This window comes from Zea mays, chromosome 2 (genome assembly GCF_902167145.1).
Source record: "Zea mays cultivar B73 chromosome 2, Zm-B73-REFERENCE-NAM-5.0, whole genome shotgun sequence".
NCBI lineage: Eukaryota > Viridiplantae > Streptophyta > Magnoliopsida > Poales > Poaceae > Zea > Zea mays.
Window position 1 is genome coordinate 147,338,598 of NC_050097.1, and position 9,795 is coordinate 147,348,392.

Consider the following 9,795-nt stretch of genomic DNA (forward strand, 5'->3'; position numbering starts at 1 on the left):
TGTACGGGCCTTTGCCTTGCATGAGTGCGATTTCTTGTTCTAGCTCCCGAGCCTTCTGCTCTTCATCTAATATCATCTGACGCACTTTGGCTTGCATGGTGACTCATTGGCGCTTGGCTTCGAGTATCTCTTTTTGCTTTTGCAGTGGTTATTCTTGATGCGCAGGGCTCGCAGTTTTAGTTGGTCTTCGGTCGAGATGCCTATGTCCTCTCCATCCTCTATGGTGTCTTCGCCTTCTGGGGGGGCGAAGCCTGGTAGTGGTGCCCGCGGTGCGCCCTCGGAACTGCAGGTGCGCACGGTGCCGTCGGGGGTGGTGGTGTCCTGGCATTGTCTCTTGCTGTTGACGTCGTCATCTTCGAAGGCCTCCTGAAGGGTGTTGTTAGCGAGGGCCTTGCCTTTCTTCTCCGCTAGGAGCGCTGCCTTCGCCGTGTCATCGATGGAAGCAGTGGCCTTCGAGGTTGCTCTCTTGGGGGCCATCGCGGGTAGTTTTCTCGTCGCACGAACGGTGGGCGCCAAATGTTGGAACCTGCCTCTTGGGATAGCAAGATCCAATGGGGAAGTGGAGAAAGAGGATTAACTGCTCTAACACAGGATGTCAAAGTAACAACGTTCCTCTTGCGCCTAGGCACAGTACGGGGGTATTTATAGGTAACCGAGGGACCGCCCGACCCTGTCAAGGACTTTTAGGCCCTCATTTACCTAGTTTATCCCCAGGATATTCCCTCGTAGGGGCGTTATAGTGAGTCATTACATCATACTTTATTACAGACACGGCCCAAAGCACACTGCCCACGCGGCATCCGAGGACGGGGCCCTACAACATGGACCGAATTGCACATGAGCCCCTCCCAGCGCTGAGGGGGACGCGACCTGTGGTCTTCGCGGCCTTGGTCTCTCGACCCTTGTAGTGGTCGTGGGTCTTCGCCTCGGCTTGTCGGAGCGAAGAGCGGCGCTTGGGCCTTCGCATGGATGACGTCTGCGACCTAACCGATGGGGTCTGCCAGCGCAGCCTTCGTTCTGCGGAATGTCGAGATAGATGTTGTCGAACGAAGGGTTGCGTGTTCGCCTTCGCCCCAACAGATCTATGGATCCAAATCTATCTAATTCCTGTAATCAGGGGTACCATAATCAAAGCGACCACAGGGCTGCGAATGGTAAGGGTGCTGAATCCCGACAGGGGCGGGAGAACCACCATCCAAATAGTGGTGCGCTACACAGTCTTCACGTAATTCCGCAACTTTCGTCCGAACCTTGCCCAACTCATCAAGGGCGTGGTCTAGCTCGGTGTTGAGCACGGCGACCAGGTTGACCATGTTGTTCAGCCTGGGATTGCCCTCACCAACAGGCGAGACAATCACATCTCTAGTACTGTCGGTCGAACGGCGAGGGTAGTACTTCAGGTCGAGGTTGTCAGCTACCCCGCTGAACAACAAGCAATACTGAGAAAGCGCACGTCGTGCTGCATCTTGCATTGCGGCCTCGGCAGTATCCCTCTCAGTGATAGAATAGTGCTCTGAGAAGGCCTCTACACCCCAATGATCATTGTCTAGACGGCGCACCAAACAAGTAGCCTCGCACTAGTCCGGGTATAACCCGCGACGATGCTGGTAGACTACACAATAGTACTCGATAGACCAAGTGTGTCGGTCGAATACCCGACACAGCAAGGTGTCGAGAGCGTCGTGGAAGTGACACCCGCGAGCGGCGTCGCGAGTGATGGGTCTAGCGATCCATCCCTCTGGCTCCTGCTCCTCCGAGAGCTCCATGCTGTGGCTCGATGTAATACCCAAAAAGTGTAAAAAAGAAAATATAGTTGATTTACATATATGTGTTTGTCTCCATTTGTTATAACATGTGAACAATCACATCACAAGTTATTAATTAACTAATGACACCTAAAATAATACATGCATCATGCTGGACTTTATTTGTGTGTGCATATGTTAGTAATAAAAATTTATAGAAAGACATTAATGTTCAATTTGGAATTTAGACTTAAATTGGAATTCTAGAAAATGGGAGAAAGCAAGGCACTAGATATCACAAAATAAATACTAAAAATAAATAAATTCACCCATGCCATGTCTAAGATGAACATTGAATGAGAAAAAAAATTTACCAAAGAGTTTGAATTTGAATGGGAATTTAAAATTATGAATTTGAAAATTAAAAGGAAAAGAAAAGGGAAAGGAAAATATAAAAGAAAAGGGAAAAGCAATTCAGTTGGGCCGCCAGATCAATTCGGCCCACTACCACCATTCCTCACTCCGTGCGGCCCATCGTCGTGTCCACACACCCACGCGTGTCATGGCACCGACACGCGGGCCCGACATGTCAGTCTCTCAACCGCGCGCGCCTGCTTAAGCTCGGTCGCTGCTCAGTGCCCCCCTTGACTAGCTCCTCCGCTCAAATGAATTACAATGAGATCCGCCGCAATGACCGGGGTCATGCGATCGGGGGCCGGGATTGACTTCGCCACCATGAACCCCATTTCTTCGCCTCTATATAATCGGTTGTGGGGCCCCTCCTTATCCCCTCAGCCGTGACTCCAAACCCGAGAACCGTTGTCGCCGGGGCGCATCAAGCGCACATTGTGCTCGGGGTGCCACCGTGGGGGGGGGGAATCCTCGCCGTGGCCGTTGTCCGCGCCTTCGGTGGTGTCTTGGGCCTTTCCCAGACCGTGGGGAAGGCGATCGTGTTCATGTTACGTGGGTTCGACCACCGACGTCGCCAGAATTCTTCGCCGCCACCGTGGATCCACCTCGTGCCGCTGTCGGACACCCCTGCAAAGCTAATCACCGGTGAGAACCAATCCCCTGGATTACCCATTTACTACATAGCACTGCGCACCGGTTAGGATCGAGCTCTAGTCGTTGTGGCGTCATGGCGCCACGCACCGGCAATGGCACCACCGTGGGAGGCCCTACGCCGCCGTGTTTCGGCGTCGGGGAGTGTAGGGCGTGCGGGGGGGCGTTGGATGCATCAGGGACGGTCCGGATTCGACTCCGAGCATATCGCTTCGGGCCATGGTCGGGAGCCGTTGATCTGTCAACGCACGCCCAAGATCAGAGGAGGATAACATCATTTCATTTAATTAAATCAGCGCCATTGATTTCAAATCCAACGCATAGCATCGCATACCGATTCGAATGAGAACTTGATTTAATCTGGACGCTCGGTATGGATCCAACGGACTGTGATCGCCGATACCCTTTCAGCCATGACGTTTTCAGAGGAACCCCTAGAGTTATCAGAAATAAACCCACCGTCCATATCAGGGGCGCTCTGTGTCTTAGGAACATTTTCGTAACAGCCCCTGGACTTTGGTTTAATCTTGCGCCCAGTCCAGGAGATAGAAAATCAAGGGGAAAAGTAAATAGAGACTAGTCAATCCTTAGGTTTCAATAATGTAATGCGGGACAATGAATTATAGAGTAAGTAGGACATAATAGGTTAGAGGACACTTGCCTTCACGAGATTGTTGCTCAGGGAGATCTTCGGCAACACACACATGAACCAAGGGCTACTCGTTGTTTAAATAAAGCGATCATACATTCAATACATTTGGTAAATGACAAATAAACAACACATTAATCATGTACAAACATTGGAACACATCTCAAAAGGAAAAGTATGAACTCAAAAGGGAGTTTAAATTATAGGGTGAACTAATCTCATTTAGCAGTTGATTATTCTTTAAGTGTTGTCTATCTCCATGGTTACATAACCTAATTCTACTTGTTTTAATGAGATATCTAATTCAAACCAGAGATAAGTTCATACATCACATATTATTATCATCTTCGCAATATTAAGCATATATTTTACCACTAGGGTTTCCTTTTTATTTATTTTATTAAGTGAATAAATCAACACATACACTAACCTATAGTTAGACACAAAATTAGAGTGTACATACTGTAAATGAACATAATTTATTTGAACAGAGAATATTGCTACGAACATTTTGCAATTTGAATCACTAAATTTGGAGTTCATATGAAAAAGATATGAAATAAACAAGTTTTGAAGTTTGAAATGTGAAAAATAGGTCCAATTATGTAATTATTTAAAAGTGCAGGGCTCTGTTTATAAGAGTTCAGGGGCCTACGCGTAAAGTCTAAGGACGACGGGTTCTATTACCCGAGAACTCAGGGTCTCTTTAGTAAAAATCACACGCGAAGGGGTACGGGTTGTTCTCGGCCATCGGATCAGCGAGCAACGGCCCCGATTAGATCTGGCCGAGCAGACGCGCGCGCGAACGCGAGCGCGGGCTGACCAGCGGGCCAGGGGTGTCAGCTGCCTAGGGCGAGACGGCCTAACCGACAGGCCCCATCTGCAGGGCGCGGGTGAGATAGAGTGAGAGGAGGGCGGTCAGATCTGGATCGGGCGGTCGGGATTAGATCTGGCTTAATTGAAATCGGGTCGTCCGATTAGGGTTGGGCGGACAGGATGCGCCAAAATGCGTAACCGTTAGGAAGGAATATTCGGACCAAGGTCCAAACAGCCACGGCCCGACCCGGCCAGCGGCGCGCGTGTGGCAGTTCTTTATCCTTTTCTCAGTTTTTCGATAGATGCACCAATGATCCACTTATTTAAGTTGAATGAATTGTCTCTTGAACTTCCGGTATGGTACTACAGTACTAGTACACCGTAATATTAAATTGAACCTCTGTCATTGATTATTATTGAATATTAACCTGAGTCAATATTAACCTGAGTCAGGCCCAATAATAATAGACATATAAATATCTAACATGATAGCTACTAAAGTTTAGGCCCTATGATCAAACAACGCGAACGCGGCAGAGCGTTAGTTATCTGCCATGCATGAAATTCTGAGCGCAACATGGATCGCCGGCATGGCGTGATGGCGTATTGGCGTAGCATAGTCGAACTCGTAGCTTGTGCTGGTTGCAGGTACAAGCCGGCTAGTGTATGCCGACTGTGCCTGCCGATTGCCGCCTGAATAGTCATCTCATGCAGTCACGCTCGTATGGCACGCCGGAATATCGACCAGTCAGGCAGTCAGCCCCAGTGCTGCAGAAATCTGGTGTCTGTCTGAACACTGCTTTGCTTGGAAGATGACACGCGACCACAACCCGTGACCATGATTGATGAGTGAGAGTGTCATGATAAAATGAAAAGATACCACCGAAAATTATAGCTGTCCGTTAATGTTACTTGGTCTACATGTCATACACATAAAATTATTCTCTATATATTATTCAGTGCCAGGAGATTTTTCCCAATAAAAGCCTCGCTCGCTTCGCTCGACTCCAATGAGAACCCAGATACGCATGGCGGCATGCATGCAAAACGACGAGTACCCCGCAGCGTGTACTTAGGACCGTGTACAATCTTAGATAGTAAGTTGGGGTTATCTAAATATTAGATACATATAAGAAACTCGTTCATATAAATCAATATATCTAAGCATTATATCTTAATTATTGGAACCTCTCAAGTTATGAGTTTAACTATATCCAGACTTAGATAATCATGCTAGAAACGTTCCTTTGTCAAGAACTCAAGATACATCTCTTATGTTGCTTTACGCTTAAATCCTTAGATATTTCTTAAGATATAGGTTACTTAAATGGGTTGTATATGCCGTTAGCTTCAATATGTGGCGGAAACAAGGCATGTCATGCGTGTATCCTGTTCCTATCCGCGGCACGGGCTTATGCATGCTAGCTCTAGTAGAGACAGCAATGGCCCTGATCCTCGATTCTCCTCGAGGAATTAATTCATTAGAGGATGAGGATGGATTAGGAGATGGGGATAGGGAAGATTCTCCTCATACGGGGATGTAAACGAGAAAAACCCTCCCTGCGATTAAACGGGGACAGAGATGAGGAAGCATTCTTCATTCTCGTTTCTCACGGGAACCCGTTAAACTTAAATATAATTATATTTTCATGTAATGTATAGTGATAAAATAAATAATTATCTTGTCAAGATATCATTCATTATATAAATGTGTTAATTTTATGTACACATAATAATTTGTAACATCTGATAATTTGTATAAGCGATAATGTTATATTAATAATAAAAAAGTATGTCATAATCTCTACAAATATTAAGAGCCATGTGTAGACTGCCCCCGCTCGCCACTGCCTCCCGCGGATCCTGCGCGCGCACGGCTAACTACCCCTCCGAGGATCTAGCCGTCCGGCAAACAACCGCCGTCGCGGATCCCCTACCTCCCTATCGCTACCTCCCGCGGACCGCGCCCGCCCCCACCCAGCCGCGATTCCCCACCCACCTCCCGCGGGTCGCGCACGTCGCGCCCGCCCGGCCTCCCGCCGCGATTCCCCGCCGTGATTGCCGCTCCCTACGCGCGCGGTTGCCGCTCGCACACTGTCATGCCGCTCCCTGCGCGCGCACGGCTAACTACCCCCGCCGAGGATGCAGCCGCCCGGCAAACAACCGCCACCGAGGATCCCCTACCTCCCGCGGACGTCCACCGGCTCGCAGCACAATGCTGGTGTGAGGGCGGATGTGGTCAGGCTTGGGAGCGGAGAAGGAGCCGACTATTGGTCCGTGTCCATGCGTGAGCTCGGCGTATGGTCGGTGGCGCTCGGTGGTGTTCATAGTGCGCCACCGCCATGGGCTGCGTCGCGTCCAAGAACACCGTCTCGGTGACGCCGGCGGCCGACTCATCCGGCGGGCTCAGGGACCGGAGCCAGCCGCGCGCCCAGGGGTCTGTTGCCCCGTTGCCGGTGCCGTGCCTTCCCTGTGCAGCTCGTCGTCCACGGCGAGGAGGCTAGAGAAGGTCAAGGACGAAGCCGAGGAGGCAGGGAAGGCCATCGTCGCCGTGGCGGCCGCGTCCTGGAGCTTCCGGCTGCGGAGCCTGCGGAAGAGCCTCGAGGGCGAGCAGGTGGCTGCCGGGTGGCCGCCGTGGCTCAGCGCCGTCGCCGGGGAGGCCATCCAGGGGTGGATCCCACTCAAGGTCGACTCTTTCGAGAAGCTAGAGAAGGTATTGTGGAGCTTTCGGCTGAGGTTTCCTAGGCCACTCATTTCAGTTGGGTTCCGTGACTGATTCAATTCAATTCAATAGCTCGCGGGTCATTTTCCATGGCAAAATTTTGCTTGCGTGTGGAATTTAGAAGGATGATGGTTGTTGAGAATGTAATTTGGTCTAACTGCTTGGTATCTTTCCGGAGCAAGAAGCCTATCTTTGGTCTGTCTCAGATATGTGATCCCAACTGCTGCTGAACACGGTTGGCTAAAGGAAGAACCAATGAAAGACCTTTCAAACGATTTTTTTCTCACTCTTTTTATTACACAAAGTGACAGCATTGCTGATGCTTGTGCTGGAGTAGCCTGAATATGTCTTTCAGGAAAGCATTTTCAGGAAAGCAGCTCAATGAAGCTTCATTACGTATCTGTTAGAAATCCGTTACTGTTGTACCCTTCGTCGTTCTTCACGTTATGTAATATAGACGAATCGTACTGCAAAAAGCGCAGGTTTTGGAGCAGTTGAAATGATGAACACTTTTTTTGTTTTCCATGTGTATTAGCAGCTGTCGGTGTTTAATTTATTTAAATTAGATGATAGTGGATTTGAGAGCCGGCGGTTGTCGTTCCGAAAGCAGGAAACAACAGGGTTATTAGTAGTAATCAAGCCTGTGTGTACGAGTTGATCCGTCCAATTGGTTGTGCTGAGGTGATCAAGTTCGTCTTGTTCGTTGAGGTGGAGTATTTTTATGCTAATGATGATGACTACCAGGATGTGTACTTTGTTGCTTGCGGACTTTTTTGTTTCAATTATTGGTTTTTACCATGCGTATGAAAAGGAGGACAGTTTTGTATTACTATTCGATGAACTTGTTCATCTGACAAGTGCTGTAATGGCTTGTAGAAAAACAAGATGCTTATCGGTTTTTACTACGTATCTGTTTCCGATGAAATCATAATCTTGACTGGTTGTTATTTAGCTTATGTTCGATTCAACTGCTGATTGTCCTCATCACATTGAGCATGTTATTGTTTCTTCATGTAAATTGATTTCCACACACCAAACTGTTTTGAGTAGCATACATGAGCACTTGTCGCTCAAATGTAGTAGTATGGAACTAATCGTATCTGTATTATTTACTTTTTCTTGTGAACAGGCGGCAGGTCCAGACTACCTCTAGAGCTACCAGATCCCTAAGTACTCTGACAAGGGCCGTTAGACGAGGTTAGCTTGATGCTTTGGCATGTTAGTCTGTAAAAGAATCTTCACTGCGGCTACTAATACTGTCAAACCTTATACAGGTGGAGAGAGCACTGGAATAGATGCCAATGGAAATTCCTATGATCTGAGCACAAAGTTGCTCCATTTGGCCTGACACCTATCTGAAAATCTAATTGCTTGTGCTGCAGCCAATAGCTTGTACATGTACTACGCATAAACAAGTGAAATGAACAGAGCAACAATTTTTTTTGTTGGTTGCTCCCCACAAGTGTAAGATGAACAAGCACAAGCTCCGCAAGTTCGAGAACCAAACACTTCCATCCAAGTATGATCTGATGTGCAAGCAAAGGATCTGAGAGACATGGAACCAAGTTCATACAGCTCGGTACTCAATAAACAGAATCAACTTCTGAACCAACACGGCTTGTGAACAATATACAGGCTTTCTCCCTTCACTGATCCAGTTCTTCTCTAAGCTGGATGGTTTTGCATTAGCTTGCAGGTCATCAATGAATGCTGAAAGTATCTGATAAACAGAAGTCCGAAGAACATCTGCCATAATATAAACTTTCTTGTGCATGCCACTTTTTTGTGTGCTTGCAATTGCAACTCCATTGCCTTTTCGTCCTGTGGAGAGGTTAGTCCACCTAATGTTTTCAGATCCCAGTGAGTGCACAGGATGTGGGTTTGTTTTCTTTCCTAAACATTATAACACATTTGTAACATTTTCCTATAATATTATAACACATTTGTACATGAGTTATCGTGATATTTTTGAAAGAGGTGAATTGGATCAACGCATAACTTGTATTGATCTCAAGTGATCTATTTATACACGTACAGAAGGCGGTGGCCGAACCTAACGGATCACAGCTGATCGGCCATGCACCTAGAGAATCGGCAGAGGCCGTTACATGAATAAGAGACTCGGTCCTAGCTGTTACAACTGGATAGACTCGTTGACACCCCCCTCAATCTCGACGGTGAGGTCTGCTCGACGAGATTGTCCCTGAAGTCCAAAAACAGTGACGAATTCAGCGCCTTTGTAAACACGTCGGCCAGCTGACGTTCGCTAGGAACATGATGAACACGGACCTGCCCGAGCGCCACCTTCTCATGGACAAAATGGATGTCGAGCTCAATGTGTTTCATCCGCCGATGATGCACCGGATTGTGAGACATGTAGACTGCTGAAACATTGTCGCAGAACACCACGGTGGCCTTCGGTAGAGCAAAACGCAGTTCCTGGAGAAGATGGCGGAGCCAGGAACAATCTGCGACCGCGTTAGCGATGGCGCGGTACTCCGCCTCTGCACTCGATCGGGACACCGTCGTCTGTCGCTTGGAGGACCATGAGACCAGCGAGTCACTGAGGACCATGAGACCAGCGAGTCACTGAGGAACCCAGACGTCGAGCGTCGGGTGTCCGGGCATCCCGCCCAGTCCGCATCAGAGTATGCGGTGGCGATGGCGTTGGTGATGGGCGATAGGCGGATGCCGAGGTCCAGTGTGCCTTTGATGTAGCGCAGTATCCGCTTCAGCATGGTGTCGTGGACGTCGCGGGGCGCATGCATGTGGAGACACACCTGTTGAACAGCATACACAAT

The 9,795-nt window shown here is 48.5% G+C and overlaps 1 long non-coding RNA gene across 1 annotated transcript; it reads left to right on the forward strand.

Moving 5' to 3' along the window:
• Positions 1-8,116: 8,116 nt before the first annotated feature.
• On the forward strand, positions 8,117-8,334 carry LOC109944559 (uncharacterized). The gene is made up of 2 exons (XR_002267640.1): positions 8,117-8,191; positions 8,269-8,334. It is a non-coding gene; the product is annotated as an uncharacterized lncRNA (long non-coding RNA).
• The last annotated feature ends 1,461 nt before the right edge of the window (positions 8,335-9,795 follow it).